The sequence below is a fragment of the Megalobrama amblycephala genome, linkage group LG15 (assembly GCF_018812025.1).
Source record: "Megalobrama amblycephala isolate DHTTF-2021 linkage group LG15, ASM1881202v1, whole genome shotgun sequence".
NCBI lineage: Eukaryota > Metazoa > Chordata > Actinopteri > Cypriniformes > Xenocyprididae > Megalobrama > Megalobrama amblycephala.
The window spans coordinates 24,243,483-24,260,412 of NC_063058.1; the positions used below are offsets into that span (position 1 = coordinate 24,243,483).

Here is a 16,930-nt window from a genome sequence, read left to right on the forward strand (position 1 = left end):
CTCACATATTATTGTAGCCTAGTTTGTGCTGAATACAGTGTAATGACACTTTTTCCATTAATATGTTTATGAACAACTGAAAAAAGCACAAATGTCAGGGCATGTCAAAACTTCTCCAGGGCCCCAAAAATCCTTAGACCCCTGAGGGTTAATTGTTTACTAATTGCTTGTGAATTACAATACCCAAAGCTAACCAGCAATAAATCTCATATAGTATTGGAGCTCTTTCTGCCTCAGAGAAAAAATAAAACAAATAAATGTGAGATAGTATAAAATGAGAAATAGTCACATTGACTTTTGTGAGTAAATCTAAAAAAGGCTGCTTTTTTTCTCACAATTGCGACTTTAAATAAAGTCACAAGTATGGGAAAACAACGCAACTGTGAAAAAGTTGCAATTGGGAGATATAGTATAAAGTCACAACTATGATAAATTAGACAAAATTAAGCATATGTGGACAACTGTTTTGGGTGAAAAAAATATGTGAAATTCAAATCGTGGGATATAAAGTTACAGTTGTGACAATTAAAGTCACTATTTTAAAGGGGTGGTTGATTATGATTTCACTTTTTTAACTTTAGTTAGTGTGTAATATCATGTCATGTATAATATATGTCATGCCAATAAAGCAAATTGAATTTGAAAATTTGAATTTGAAAAAAAAAAAAAAAAATATCGATGTTTGAGAATAAACAACATCTGCAAAGTTACGACACTCAAAGTTCAATGCAAAGGGAGATCGCTTTTTAAGGACTACAACAAACGGCTGTTAGGGTCCACAACGAGATTCTTCCTGGGTTGGTGGCATCACTAACCCTAAAATTTACATAAACCCTGCCCCCGAGAACATGCAACAAAAGGGGCGAGGCCATGTTGGGCTGCTTTAGAGAAGAGGAAGAGTTGTTGTAGAGTGTTGTTACCATGCCATATTTTAAGCCAGACTGCTTCACAAATGAGGGTCAATTCAACGCTGGATTTGCACAAAAGATTATCATGACGGCACATGCTAGTTGATGAGTTGAATCAACTCCACAGCAACTACATAAATTTATCCACTAACCGTTCAGAAATGTCCAGTTTCATTCTAAAAGTTGTAACTTCTTCCTGAGTCTCTCCATCAGTGTTCGACAATGTTTGAACAATGTAAGGCTGAACACCGTTACTGACAATCCTCATTTTGTCTGTGTGAGATTGTCCAGCTTTGTTGTTGTTGAGCAACAGAAGTGTGAGCTGTTAAAGCTCCACCCTCTTCTGGAAAGCGGGCCGAGAGCAGCAGCTTATTTGCATTTAAAGGGACACACACAAAAACAGCGTGTTTTTGCTCACACCCAAATAGGGGCAAATTTATAGATATAATAAATGATCTGTGGGGTATTTTGAGCTGAAACTTCAGACACATTCTGGGGACACCAGAGACTTATATTACATCTTTTAAAGGGGCATTATAGGTCCCCTTTAAGATATAAATTCTCATTTTTTAGAAATAATGTTCTAATTTTGAGATATAAAGTAGACATTTTGTGATAAAGTCATGATTATGAGAAAAAAAATAGCTAAATAACTTAAATGTTCGCAAAAATAGTTTCAAATGGAATCCCGTATGAAGCCTTTTTCTGCTAAAAAAAATTGTGAGATATTTTCAAATATGTAGTCACATTGTGAGAAGTAAATTTACAATTGTGATTTATAAAATCGCTATTTCAGAATAAGATAAAAAAAATTGCAATTGTGAAAAAGATGCAATATATAAATTACAATAAATTACATAAAGTCACAGATAGTTCCAACCATTTCAAATAATAAATAGTGACATTGTTAGTAAGGGTACATTTACATGACAACAATGTACTAAAAGCGGAAAAGTTTTTCCTTTGTGTTTTTCGTGAACAGACGACAAAAGATCCCAGTTTACATGGATCCGCCAAAAAAAAAAAAAAAAAAAGACTAAAAACTAGGGCTGTCAAACGATTAATCGCGATTAATCGCATACAAAATAAAAGTTTGAGTTTGCATAATATATGTGTGAGTAATGTGTGTAAATATGTATATATAAATACACAAATTAATGTATATATTTAAGAGAAATATGTTATTTATGTACAAAAAATGTATTTATATATATAATATAAATTATATAAAAATATAAATAAATACATATACTTGTAAATATTTCTCAAATATATACATGGATGTGTTTGTATTTATATATACATAATAATTACACACAGTACACCCACATATATTAGGCAAACTCAGACTTTTATTTTGTATGCGATTAATCGTGATTAATCGTTTGACAGCCCTACTAAAAACACTATATTATGCTGGCAGGCCAGTAGTTGGTAATGTCACTTTGTAAAGAAACACTTGCACCCATAGACTGAACATGTATTATGCATGTGTACATGTGACCGTTTTCACAAATTCATGGTTTTGTAGTTTACACGGAGACGATAAAGTTGTCGTTTTCAAAAGTTTGCATTTTCTGAGCCCAAGGTCATTGTCTTGTTGAGTTGTGTAAAGGACCCCTTAAATATAAAGTAACAATTGCGACACAATACTATTACACTTATATCTTGATTCCAGCTGAGATAAGCACGATACCACTACTAGTGGGCGGAGCCTGAGATTTAAAGCCACAGGTTCCTGACACAAATCCACCAGGATCAAATACATTCGTAGAGGGTCTTTGTGCTGCTAGACATGAGGTGGCATTGAATCTGTTTAACTTCACACACAGAAGCAGTTAATTTCCTGTCTCATATGTCCCCCATCACATAAAGCACATAATATCCAGTAAGCAGTGGAGGTGTTTCGGTGGCGTCATATCTGTAATTTATCATGGCCACATTCCTTTCTCTCTCTTTTTTTCCTTTCCCCATCATCTCACTCCCACACATCGAAGCACTCCCACACATCCCATGTTCCATAGCAAATGTCTCCTACAGACATTTATTCATGCCAAACCGTCAATCATTTTCATAATAAACAAGACATCACAATATGGACCGTGGAGGTTAATATAATAACGGTCTGTCTGTCAACCGCACTGATGGAGTGTTTGGTTAACCAGCAGGGGTCAGTGTGGTCTCATACACACATGTACACGCTCACACACACACATGAACAGTACTCTGAGGCAGTCGAAGCCAAACGTGGCCCTCTTAACAGATGCCCTGTGTGAAATAATTCATACCGAAGCCTCATCCAGCACAATGGCCTCCACGTCTCTGCTGAATCTCTGAGTTCAGTGTTGAAGGTGCTCAGAGCTCGTTCTTTCCCTCCACAGTGCATGAGAGCATCGTGTTTAATTCATTTGTGTAACTTTGGTGGCTCTTTTGGTTTTTTCACAAAGAGAGAAACAAAGACGAAACAATATCACAGCACAAGACACCGTTTAAAAGTCTCTTACGCTTGTTTGCACTGCACAACTGCTGTTTTGTGAGGGTGGGATGTTTTTTGGGTGAAAAAATTTGACATGTTTCAAAAGCTGAGTTCGAAAGTAAAAATAAATTTGGTGGAATATGTTGTGGCAAGGCAGGATGAAAGTCAAATGACTTGCATGGCTTGTTTAAACCAGTCTAAGCTGGTTTGATGGTCTCAACTGGTCTTAAGCTGGTCTTCCACTCTGCACGGGCCTCGAACCTGGGTCTCTGGCATGGGAGTCGGATGCGCTAACAAGGAAGATAAAGGCTGCAACCTCTAGCGTCAGTCGCTAGAGCATCTCTTGAGATCAGAGGAGTGAGGTTTACTTGCACAGCGACTACTAGCTGGCCTCTGTTACACCTGGTCTTTAATTGGTCTCCCATTTGAAAGTGCCCAAAAACCCCTCTAAAACCAGCCAAAAGATCAGTCTGACCGAGATGGGAGACCATCATAGACCAGTAAACTAGCATAGGCTGGTTCAAGATTTTTTGTTTGTTTGTTTCCTGCATGCTATTAACTATTGAAACTATTTTACATTGTGGTTTCATTGTTGGCTATTACAGTCAGCATAAAATTCGATTCCTTAAAGGGGCTCTATGTAAGATTTTTACTTTAATGAAGCATAAAAATACCCCAATATGTTTGCAGATATTTAGGAAACATGCTAAGTTCACCTACTTGTTTCTCATAAAAACAATGCTACAGCCAGATATTCTACTTTGAAAATGTGCGTTCCGTGTCGGAATGTCTGTCTTTGTTCTGGTCTGTGCGAAACCACGTGCTGCCAGTTTATCCAATAGTATTTCGACATCACAGGTTGCCAGTTGGTGGAAAACACCGCATAGTGTAGCCATGGAAACCAGCAAACAAACTTGGTCAGAGAATCGCAGATTCTACCTAAAAAGCCTCTGCATCCATCTAAATATCTCTATGAACGACAGCATATTAACCCTCTGGAGTCTGAGGCTGATTTGGGGCTTGGAGAAGTTTTGACATGCCCTGACATTTGTGCTTTTTTCAGTTGTTCATAAACATATAAATGACAAAAGTGTCATTACACTGTATTCAGCACAAACTAGGCTACAATAATATGTGAGGAACATGTATGTACATGTTTGTATTTTTGAAGGAATAATGTTTATGCGTGGTTATTGAAAAAACAAAAAACTTAAGTCATTGAAATAAGGCCAAAAAAAGTATATTAAATCTGTGTTCACAAGACTTTTGGGTATTGGAGGTTGTAGACTAGAGTTTTTGCTTCAGAATTATGTAAAAATTATGCTGCCTACTCCTTCATATAAAACAATATATTGATTTAGTTTTTGTAAGACACTTTTTGTCAAGAAACACAGTATGTGTGGAGGCGTGAATCTGCATGAATAATGGACCATTTACACCTGAGAAGACAAAAGAATCACATAATAATGACCTGAAATGACTTGCATATTAATGAGGCCTTTCAGTCAGGTAGGCTGTGAAAAAAACCTCTGTAATCATGTCTCAGCTCATCATAAACAGCAATACTGTGAAATATTATTACAATTTAAAATAACGGTATTCTATTATATTCTTTAAAATAAAATGTATTTCTGGATGCAAAGTGTCTGAACAATTATGTTACCTCTGTGGCATTTCATATAGGCTTTTAGCTTAAAAGCATGCACATTTGGAGAAATATTGATGGATTCGTATATATTTATGTCAATTTTCTATACTGTGAAGTAATATTTATTGTCATCACTATGAGTGCTGGATACTGTGTTTTCAATTCATACTTGCAGCCGGAGGGCGCTCTCTGTACACCTTTAGGCCACAAATTCATATAAAGAAGAAAAGGAACTAGGAACTAACGGCATGTCTTCTAGAGATCGCTAACCATTGCTTTAACACCCAAATAAACACTTTTCAAGACAATAAATACACGATTGAGACGATGAATGCATGTATTGCCTCTGAATTTGCGTCTGAATAGCGCTGGACTCCGTGGGCGTGGCCGCATTAGCGGATAATGAGCTGAATCACAGACTTCTGACATGGCTCTCTTTTCATACAGATTACATAAACACAGAATGTTTGTTTTCGATTTGACTTGCACGATTTAAAACCTGACATTTCAACGTTTCTTTAGACATAAGTGTCATTTTTTTTGTCATTAGTATTCATAAGTTACAGTTCATTTTCTGAGAACTATCAGATTGGACTTCGTTCAGAGGGAGAGGAGAGATCACGCATCATGTTAGTTTTCTTTATTTTACAAAAAGCACAACATTGTGTTTTTACTCTGAGTGTACACAAATAAAAGAAGACATTCTATAGTTTCAATTGATATATTACTTATGTCTCTATGACAAGAAATGATGGAAGTATTTTAAGTCTGTTTTGCTGCAATGTGAAAAAAATCCTGCAAAACGCGCCGGTTCTTTTTCAGACCTTAGGGAGTTAAAACAGATAAATCAACTTATCAGCTTACAGTGTTTAAGTCTCTTCAGCTTTCTTTGTGAATTGCGCTCCCTATTGTTGCTGGCAACCCGCGTCTTTGAACGAAGGGGCGGGCCAAACAATATTTTGAATTTGGACTGCAGTACCTATTTTGAACACTGGGTGTCATTCCTACATAGAGTCCCTTTAATGCTTGTTTCTGGTCTTATTGTGCACAATTCATCAGTATACATTATTTTGAAAAAATAAATAAATAAATAAATAAATAAATAAACATCTTTCCTTTTCAGATGATGTCACCAAGCCCTCTTTCTCTATTTTTTTTTAACCTTTCATCTCCAATGTCTGGCTCCATGTAATGTCCATTTTTTACTTTCAAAATCCATTCCAGATGGATAAAATAAGGTCAGAAACACAAATTGGGCTCAGATGTTGGACAAAAAGCAATAACAATAATTAAACAGAGAATTTATTTTTGCCTGATGAAGACCAGACTGGTCGAAATGTTGCATTGCAAATTTTTTGGAGCTGTAATCTCAGTGTGCGAACATTACTCTGTAAAATCAGGTCAGTCCTACTCTTTTTATTTTCATTCAGATTCATTTGAATTTGAATATTAAAGGTGCCCTAGAATTAAAAATTGAATTTATCTTGGCATAGTTAAATAACAAGTACATGGAAATGACATACAGTGAATTTCAAACTCCATTGTTTCCTCCTCCTTATATAAATCTCATTTGTTTAAAAGACCTCCGAAGAACAGGCGAATCTCAACATAACACCGACTGTTACGTAACAGTCGGGGTGTACGCCCCCAATATTTGCATATGCCAGCCCATGTTCCCAACATTATGAAAGGCATTACACAAAGGCAGGCATTAACGTCTGGAGCAGCACAGCCGAATCATCAGACTAGGTAAGCAAGCAAGAACAATAGCAAAAAATGGCACATGGAGCAATAATAACTGTCATGATCCATGATAACATGATATTTTTAGTGATATTTGTAAATTGTCTTTCTAAATGTTTCGTTAGCATGTTGCTAATGTACTGTTAAATGTGGTTAAAGTTACCATTCGTTTATTACTGTATTCACGGAGACAATAGAGCCGTCGTTATTTTCATTTTTAAACACTTGCAGTCTGTATAATTCATAAACACAACTTCATTCTTTATAAATCTCTCCAACAGTGTAGCATTAGCCGTTAGCCACGGAGCACAGCCTCAAATTCATTCAGAATCAAATGTAAACATCCAATTAAATACAATACTCACATAATCCGACGCATGCATGACAAACACTTTGTAAAGATCCATTTGAGGGTTATATTAGCTGTGTAAACTTTGTTTAGGCACTGTTTAAATCAGCATTTAAAGGGGCCGCACAGCATAAATTGGCTCATAGTTAATGATGCCCCAAAATAGGCAGTTAAAAAAATTAATTAAAAAAAATCTATGGGGTATTTTGAGCTGAAACTTCACAGACACATTCAGGGGACACCTTAGACTTATATTACATCTTGTAAAAAAACGTTCGATGGCACCTTTAATTTGAATTTCAGAAGTAAATTGATTGCAAACATGTTTCATGTTGACTTGAGTTGATATTGCACAAAAACATTGCAATTTTTATTGTCTATTTTAAAGTCACCATGAAGTGAAAATTCAACTTATCTGTTTTATAATTGCATCTCATTAAACTGATTGTGAACGACTCAACATTTGATTTCTTAATTTTAATTCAAAATGTCATGTTTTCTCTGGTGACATATACTGGATTTCTCCAATCATTTAGTCCATTTAAAACCGATTCACATTCGAGTTCACATTCAGCAACCATTGATTTGAGCGACTGAACCACTTTTTTGTGGCATGTTCAGTCTATAGGCATGCGCGTTTGGCGCGAGTTTAAAAGAATGAGTATGTGCGCAGGTACGTAGTTTTTCTTTACAAAAGTGACATTGCGTGAATGTGGATCATTTTGATGTTGTCATCTGTACAAAGAATGTACATTGTTGTCATCTAAACGTATCCTTAGATTGACTGGTATTGATGCAGTTTGATACAGATCGATAAAATCACTCCTGGAGGTTTTCGATTCTTGAAATGGGTTCAGAGGTGTCAAAATTCTCACCTGACTGAAGAGGAAACACAGTCTTTAGTGATGTGTTGTCACCCTGCCATGAAATCCAGCGATCTCTCTCTCTCTCTCTCTCTCTCTCTCTCTCTCTCTTGCTCTCTCTCACTTCTCTCGCTCCCTCCCTCTTGGCAAGAGTTGGTGGTTAGTGAAGCCTGTACTTCTGCAGACTGAGTGCCAGAATGACAGAGAAAAGTGCCAGCAATCTGGTCTTTCTCAGCCACAACACTGAGAGAGCCATATACTGAGCAACACTGCCATCAAACACATCCACAGTTTCATATTAACCACCGAATTATCACATCTGTTTAAATCAGAATTATTCTGAATCCATCATGAAAGTGTGAAAATGCTAATCGCTATTGCTAACAACACTGTACTATGGATGAGGTGTTTGGCTAATATCGCAACATTTCATGCTATGAATGAGGAGGTGCGAGGATGTTAACAACACCTTGCACTAATGATGAGGAGTTTGGGCTAATATTGTACCTTGAAAATCCACTGAAAAATAGTACACTGGGTTAGTTCACCCAAAAATGAAAATTCTGTCAATAATTACTCACCCTCGTGTCGTTCCAAACTCGTAAAGGCACGAACACACCAAGCCGACGGTCAGCCGTCGGGCAGTTTTTCTTCGTCGGCTGACTAAGTTTATTCCGTGTGTTCCGCACCGTCGGCTGAAGTTGGTCCTCGTCGGCTTTTTTTCAACTGATTCGACATGTTGAATTGGCGTCGGAGCTCGTCGATCCGTCGGGCCATCTGATCATTCTAAATGGCTGTTCAGCAACTGCCACCTGCTGGTTCGGACAGGCATTTCATCGTACGCAGGCGCAGAACGGACGTGCTACTTGGCCGTCGGCTGTCGAGCATCGGTTCGGTGTGTCAGGGCAACTTCGGACCCAGATGCTGCCGATGTGAGCCAACCCCGCAGTCTGTTTTCGTCGCCACTAGTTCGTCAGCGTCGGCTTGGTGTGTTCCTGCCTTAAGACCTTCGTTCATCTTCAGAACACAAATTAAGAGAGTTATCCGAGAGTTATCTCCTCTATACACTGCACCACTTTCAAGGTCCAGAAAGGTACTAAAGATATCGTTAAAATAGTCCACTTGACTGCAGTGGTTCAAACTTAATTTTATGAAGCAACGAGAATACTTTTTGTGTGCAAAAAACAAAACAAAACAAAAATAACGACTTTATTCAACAATATCTTCTACGGAGGAGTCAGATACCTCTCGGATTTCATCAAAGATATCTTCATTTGTGTTCCGAAGATGAACAAAGGTCTTGCGAGTTTGAGTAAATTTAGCTTACTAAGCGTACGTTTACATGACAACAATGTACTAAAAATGTAAACGTTTTTCCGTTGTGTTTTTTGCATACAGACGAAAAACGATCCCATTCACACAAATCCATGAAAACGACACAAAATGCTGTTATTTATGCCATGCCAGTAGTTGGCGATGTCACTTTGTAATGAAACACTACGCGTCTATAGACTGAATATGCATGCGCATGACAACAGCGTTTCCACAAATTTGAATTATTATAGTTTACACAAAGATGATAGCGGTGTCATTTTCAATAGCTTGTGTTTTCAGGCCTCCAAAATGTTGTTGTCTTGTAAATGAATAGCTGAAACGCATAAAAAGTTTTCAGTTTTTAGTTGCAAATGGTGTTGTGTAAACAGCCCCTATATTAGGCATTGAATTGTTTGCTGTAGAATTGACTAATGACCAGGTGCATAGTCATTGGAATCGAATACCATTCTCTCCCATGATGCCTTATGAAATAAACAACAAAAATAAGTTGCTATATGCAACCCTGACCAATCCTGGGATTTGCTTGCTTACTACTTGATGGATCTAATTCTCTCAGTACTGTATAGATGGGGTTAGTCTGATCTGTAAGGAGTTAGATGCCTGAAGGATCCGAGGTTGTGACCATGTCATTCTCCTGTCTGCATGGATCGGTTAACCAGATGCTTGTTCTGGTGTCGTCTAGACAGTCAGTAAGGCAAAAGGGTGCAGAGGAAGTGCACATCAAACAAGAGGAAATCAATGCCGTTCCTTGCCAGGAGTCTTGAGAATGAGGATGATTAGTTTAATTGGCTAACGATCTAAAAGCCCAGGCTAGAGTCTAATCCTCAGTGAGCGGCCTGAGCTTCGGCTGGATCTGGCCTCCAGATTTTCGGAAGCAGAGTAAACGAAAAAGACTTCCAAATGAAAGTCTCTCAGACAGGCTAATGCTAGCATCAATAGCATCTGCTTAGAGTCTTTAATGCTGTGAGGGTTTACAGTAAACTTGTGTAGAGTTGAGTTAATGCTCAAAACCCAATTTAGACTTTGTTTTGTTATGTAAGGCTGAAATTATGCAGTTTTTGTTTGCGAACTATACATTTAAGATAACATTTGTAAAGTCTTGCATGACAAATAGAAAACGTAAGGGATCATGTAGGCTACAGCCATCCCTAAAGGGGTTTATTTTGCATTAATGACTGGCTGGCTGTTCATTATCCTGCTCATTACACAGCTACTTGCCAACGAAATAAATACATGGACATGAAATATTGATTTTGAGTTGAAGTTATTTTATTACCTTTGTAAATTAGCTTACAGCTATTGCTAAGAAAAATAGTCCAGAAAACAATCAACGTAGAACAAGATGAACAATTGGTATTGTTGTGCACTGCATAGACTAGCTAAAGCTTCAGTCATGTTAGGCAAAATTTTGCAGACAAAAAAACAACCATTGTCTGTTGTCAGTAGTTTAGGAATGTATGAAGCACAATGTAAGTTCACACTGCAGGTTAAATGTGGCCCAAATCAGATTTTTTTCTGTTTTCCCCATGACGGTGTGAACAGTACAAACCACATGGAATCTGATCTTTTCAATTTCAATTTCTGCAACTTCCATATGTGGTACTAAATCCAATACAGGTCAGATGTTTTGTAATGCGACTGCAGTGAGATATCGGAATTCATGCCTTTTGTACGTCACTCGAGATCAACATTCGTCACGATTCTGCACTCATGGGAGTCTATTTAAAAAAGATTTTACATACCCAATGTTATCATGACAGTTGTGAAAGGTAGTCAGTAGAAGGACAGTGATGTGTCAGAACTCATAAGTATTATAGAGACTATAATACAAGCAAAATATGAGGGCTTGTATCATAAAAGTTTCAAAACATCAATGTCTTTATTTTTCACATTTCCTGCACATAATTTTTCTGGCTTCCATGGCAGATCACATTACAAATAAACTTGTAATCGCTTACTTTAAAGCCCTCCATGTTTACTTCTGTATGACGGCGCGCTGTGTGTTTTTATGGCAGAATTAAGTTACTTTTTCACTGTTGCCGCGGATTGTTTTGCAACTCCGTAGGTTAAAGCGACTACACTAATGCGATATTTAACCTCCGGAAAGTGATTTTTACCAGGATATCCCACGGAACTCGATTGGACTAATTTTTAGAAGCAATTGAGTGGATTTTGAGGTTACAACCTGGCAACCCCGTTTGTATCGTTCTTTTGCGCATACAGGTCAGTTCAAAACCATGATCTGTTCACTCTGGAAATCTGATATTGGCCACATTTAAAACAACAATGTGAACAGCTATACAAAAAAAATAAAAAATTAAATCAGATCTGACCAAAAATCGGCATTAAGGCTCACAGTGTGAAAGAAGCCTTAGTGTCAATATGTTGTCATAGAAATCCAGGGTTCCTCAAATCTGGTCCTGGAGGGCCACTGCCCTCCAGAGTTTAGCTCCAACCCTGATCAAACACACCTGAGCAAGCTAATTAAAGTCTTAAAGATCACTAGAAAATCGCAGGTAGGTGAGTTTGATCAGGTTTTGAGCGAAAATCTGCAGGGCAGTGGATTTGAGGAACCCTAGTCGATTAAGAAATATCCAGTTTAGTGTCATTATGCAAATATATCTGACTGCTCAATGCTGCAATTGACCAAAGTATTCCAGAGAGCCGTGGAATAATCCCAGTGGACGAAATGCAGTCACCTCAATAGGAATCAGTGTTATCTTTAATTTTGCGCAAACTGAATAATTTCCAATGCGAATTCAAGTTTGTTAAACGTTGATCAATATAAAGCTGCTTAGTTTGACAGTGACCTGAGTAGGTGTTTCATGCATCACTACACTATTGATAATGGACAATGGACCTTCTTAGACCACAAAATATTGCTAATGTAGCCGTGCCTTAAAGTGACCAGGAAATCAAAATGGACGATTCTTTTTTTTGTTTTTTATTAAATATTGCTGTATTTATCATAAATGATTTATCTGTGCACATCATTACATTTTTGTAATTCTTATGCCCTAAATAATGCCTTAAAAATAACTTTCCCTCCCTATTGCTGCGACATCTCTTTTCTTGATGACTTGTTTACTGGCACGAGGGCGGGGCAACCTGTCACTCACATGAGATCAACCAATAGCAAACCACAACCATCAAATCAATTCCTGATGGACAAAATCAAGTCCTTACATTTTTTCTTGTTTGAGAAGCCATTTCACTGGGATATACATTGCAATAGGGGCAACAAAACTTCAGTTTCATGTGGACTTTAAGGGTACGATTACACAACAACGATATGCTTAAAGGATTAGTCCACTTTTAAATAAACTTTTCCTGATAATTTACTCACCCCCATGTCATCCAAGATGTCCATGTCTTTCTTCAGTCGAAAATAAATTAAAGTTTTTGATGAAAACATTCCAGGATTTTTCTCCATATTGTGGACTTCAATGGGCACCAAACAGTTGAAGGTCATAATTAGTTTCACTGCAGCTTCAAATTGTTCAACACGATCCCAGATGAGAAATAAGGGACTTATCTAGTGAAACCTGAAAAAAATTGAAAATTATGTAAGTTTTAACCAGAAATGCTCATCTTGAGCTGGCTCTCTTCTTCTTCTCCTCTATTTGAATTCCAGCAGTGTAGACACTGCTAAGTGTATTACTGCCCTCCATAGGTCAAAGTTTGAACTAATTGTTATATACTATTGAACTAGCATATTGCATATAAAAATTAGTTCAAACTTTGACCTGTGGAGGGCAGTAATACACTTAGCAGTGTCTACACTGCTGGAATTCTAATAGAGAAGAAGAAGAAAGCTAGTTCAAGATGAGCATTTCTGGTTAAAACTATAATTTTCAATTTTTTTCAGAAAATGAGTGTTGGTTTCACTAGATAAGACCCTTATTTCTCATCTGGGATCGTGTTGAACAATTTGAAGCTGCAGTGAAACTAATTATGACCTTCAACTGTTTGGTGCCCATTGAAGTCCACTATAAGGAGAATAATCGTGGAATGTTTTCATCAAAAACTTTAATTTCTTTTCGACTGAAGAAAGAAAGACATGGACATCTTGGATGACATGGGGGTGAGTAAATTATCAGGAAAAGTTTATTTAAAAGTGGACTAATCCTTTAAAACGGAGAAATTTTTCTTTGGAGTTTTCTGCGTACAGACGACACCATTGTCAAAACGATCCCCATTCATACGAATCCGTGAAAATGACTAAAAACACTGTATTCTGCTGGCAGGCCATTAGATGGCGATGAAACACTATAGACTGAACGTGTAATACGCATGTGCATGGCGTCATCGTTTTCACAGATTCGCATTTTTGTTTTTTACACAGAGACTGTTTTCAAAAACGTGCACTTTGAAACACGTTTTCAAAAGTTTGCATTTTCAGACCACCAAAACGCTGTTGTTGTGTAAATGAACGGCCAAAATGCATAAAAAGTTTTACGTTGAAAATGGTGTCGTGTAAACAGCCCCTAAGTGTATAGTACTCGCAAAAAAGAAAAAAAAAACACAAAAACCCCCTTGTGGTCATAATTGGGAATTCTTGATCTTTTTTTTTTTTTTTTCGAAATTTGAGTGTTGCATTCAAAATGATGAAACTGATGCTGTATGGTATGTCTGCTTCCGATCGAAACATCTGTAGATTATCCGAAAGGGGATCCAAATAAACTTTTAGTTGGGATGGATCTTTTTCTGGCTGTGTGCCTGTGTTTTAACACATTGCTGAAGTTCTTTCCCATGGCTAGCTTTTCTAATACTTTTGCCCTGACCTCAAAAATAAGTTAAGACTATTAGGACATTTTTCTATATAAATATTCTTTACATTGAGTTCTCTCCTGAGGCTTGAAAAAAAAAAAAAAAAAAAAAACCATCAAGGCAAGTGATGTTTGAAAATACAGAAAAAAAATCCAAGTAACTTATGCTGAGACTCCAGACTGGCAGATAAGGCTGTTTGGCCAAGCGTGCCTTAGCTGGGGAGGGATTTTGGGCGTCTTGTCAGGAAGTCTTAGGGAAGCATTTCCTCTTTTCATATTTCATCTGAATGCAGCGTAGACTGTATGCGCCGGGTAGGGAACGTATAAAGAGGCTTGCTCGGAGCTACAGCCTTTATGCGACCAAAGCTTTCAAAGGAAGAAGGTTGCTTACCGCACTAGGGTTTAATGGTACCCTGCTCTCCCTCTTTCCCGCACTCTCTCTCATTCTACTTTTCTTTCTTCTTTCTTTGTACTTAATCATGCCTTTACTTTTTATCTCTTAGCAAACCAAACCATACAATCACACACAGTATGGGCCCTGGCGCACACACACATGCGGGCCGCGCGCACTAATGTTTGGCTTTGATGTACCTATCTTCCTGTTTGACAGAGAGCAGGAGTTGGGGGGAATGTAGATGCTGGTGGCTGGGAGGTTTCTGCACATTATCAAGTCTTCTCAGGAAGCATCCTGGACGAGGAGAGCTGGAGATTGAGAGAAAGACTTCAGCCGGCTGCCGTCACAACGTCCCAGATGAGTTCCCTCTCTACCTGATTTAATATTCAATGTTCCCGCTCTTTCTGTCCAATGCATTTCAGTGACTTTTCCAGTTGATCGTAATTATCAGTTAGTGATTTTTAACAATTTCAAGCTGAGCACATGTAGAAAAATTTCTCATAATTTCTTTTTTTTTTTTTTTTTTTTTTTTTTTTTAATAAGAATTTAGTCATTTCCGTAGCTTTTCAGACAGTAATAATTTTTGGATAAGGATTTTGTTTTTTCGTTTTTTGGATAACACACATGTAAAACAAAAACCCTATATAAAAATGATAGAAAAAAACAAGATTTTATTCATTTTGATGATTTTTCTAATTTATTAGATAAGGATTTATAACAATTTCATAGCTGAGCATCTCATAATTTCAGTTATTCATTTATTTTTTAAAAATACAAATTTGGTCATTTCCATGACTTTTTGGATAAGGATTTTTTACAGGATTTTTTATGTGTAGAACAATATATAAAAAAAAAACTTTTTAAAACAGGATTTTGATGATTTTTAACAATTTCAAAGCTGAGCACATGAAAAATGTATTGTATGAAAATGAAAATTTTCATATATTTCCTAAAAATAAGATTTTATTCATTTCCACTTTTCCAGATGATCATAATTATGGGATAAGAATTTTTTAAACTATTTCTAGCTGAGCACATGTGAAAAATGATAAAAATTATAGAAATTTAAATTTCTTTTTTTTTTGGTTACATGATTTTAATATATTTTGTTACTTTTTCCAGTCGACCATAATTATTAGATAAGGATTTTTAACAATTTCTAGCTGAGCACATGCAGAAAAAAAATCTCATTATTTCAATTATTTTTTTAAATAAGATTTTATTAATTTCCATAACTTTTCCAGATGATCATAATTATCAAATAAGGATTTTTAATAAACAATTTCTAGCTGAGCATGTGCAGACAAAAATTCAAATTTCAATTATTAAAAAAAAAGATTTTAATAATTTGCAATAATGAAATGAGAATTTAGTAATTTCAATAACCTTTCAGACAGTCATAATTTTTGGATAAGGTTTTTTTTTTTTTTTTTGATGATGATTTTTGTAATTGATCAGATAAGTTTTTAACAATTTCATATCTGAGCTTCTGCAAAATGTATTATATGAAAATGATGGAAATTTCATATATTTCCTAAAAATAAGATTTTATTAATTTCCACAACTTTTCCAGATGATCATAATTATGAGATAAGAACTTTTAAAAATCTATTTCTAGCTGTGCACATGTAAAAAAAAAAAAAAAAAAAAAAATCCTCTATAAAAATTATAGAAATTTAAATGATTTTTTTATTATATGATTTTAATAATTTCTATGACTTTTTCCAGTCGACAATAATTATTGGATAAGAATTTTAACAATTTCTAGCTGAGCACATGCAGAAAAAAATCTTGTAATTAAAATTATTTTTTTTAAATAAGATTTTATTAATTTTTCCAGATGATCATATTTATCAGATAAGGATTTTTAACAATTTAAAAATGAAAAATGATAAAAATTATAGAAATTTAAATTACTTTTTTTTTTTAATTACTTTTTTTTTTTTTTTTTACTTTTTTTTATCATAATTATTAGATAAGGATTTTTAACAAATTCTAGCTGAGCACATGCAGAAAAAATTCTCATTATTTCAATTGTTTTTTAAAATAAGTTTTTTATTTCCAAACTTTTCCAAATGATCATTACATTTACATTTACATTTTATTAACGCTTTTTCCAAAGCGACTTACAAGTGAGGAATACAACAAAGTCGTCATGACGAGGCAAATAGACAAGAAGTGCTCATAATACAAGTTATAATTATTGAATCATAATGATCATAATTATCGAATAAGGATTTTTAATAAACAATTTCTAGCTGAGCATGTGCAGACAAAAATTCTAATTTCAATTATTAAAAAAAAAAAAAAAAGATTTAATCATTTGCAATAATGAAATGAGAATTTAGTAATTTCAATAACTTTTCAGACAGACATAATCTTTGGATAAGGTTTTTTTTTTTTTTTTTTTTTTTTTTTTTTTTTTACAACAATTTCTAGCTAAAC

At 35.7% G+C, this 16,930-nt stretch overlaps 1 long non-coding RNA gene across 3 annotated transcripts in view; it reads left to right on the forward strand.

Moving 5' to 3' along the window:
• LOC125247696 overlaps positions 1-15,204 on the forward strand; it is a 49,797-nt gene extending 34,593 nt beyond the window's left edge. For all 3 annotated transcript variants that reach the window (XR_007180150.1, XR_007180148.1, XR_007180149.1), the window contains one exon: positions 14,702-15,204. This is a non-coding gene — a long non-coding RNA (uncharacterized LOC125247696). The remainder of the gene's footprint in view (positions 1-14,701) is intronic.
• Positions 15,205-16,930: the final 1,726 nt, after the last annotated feature.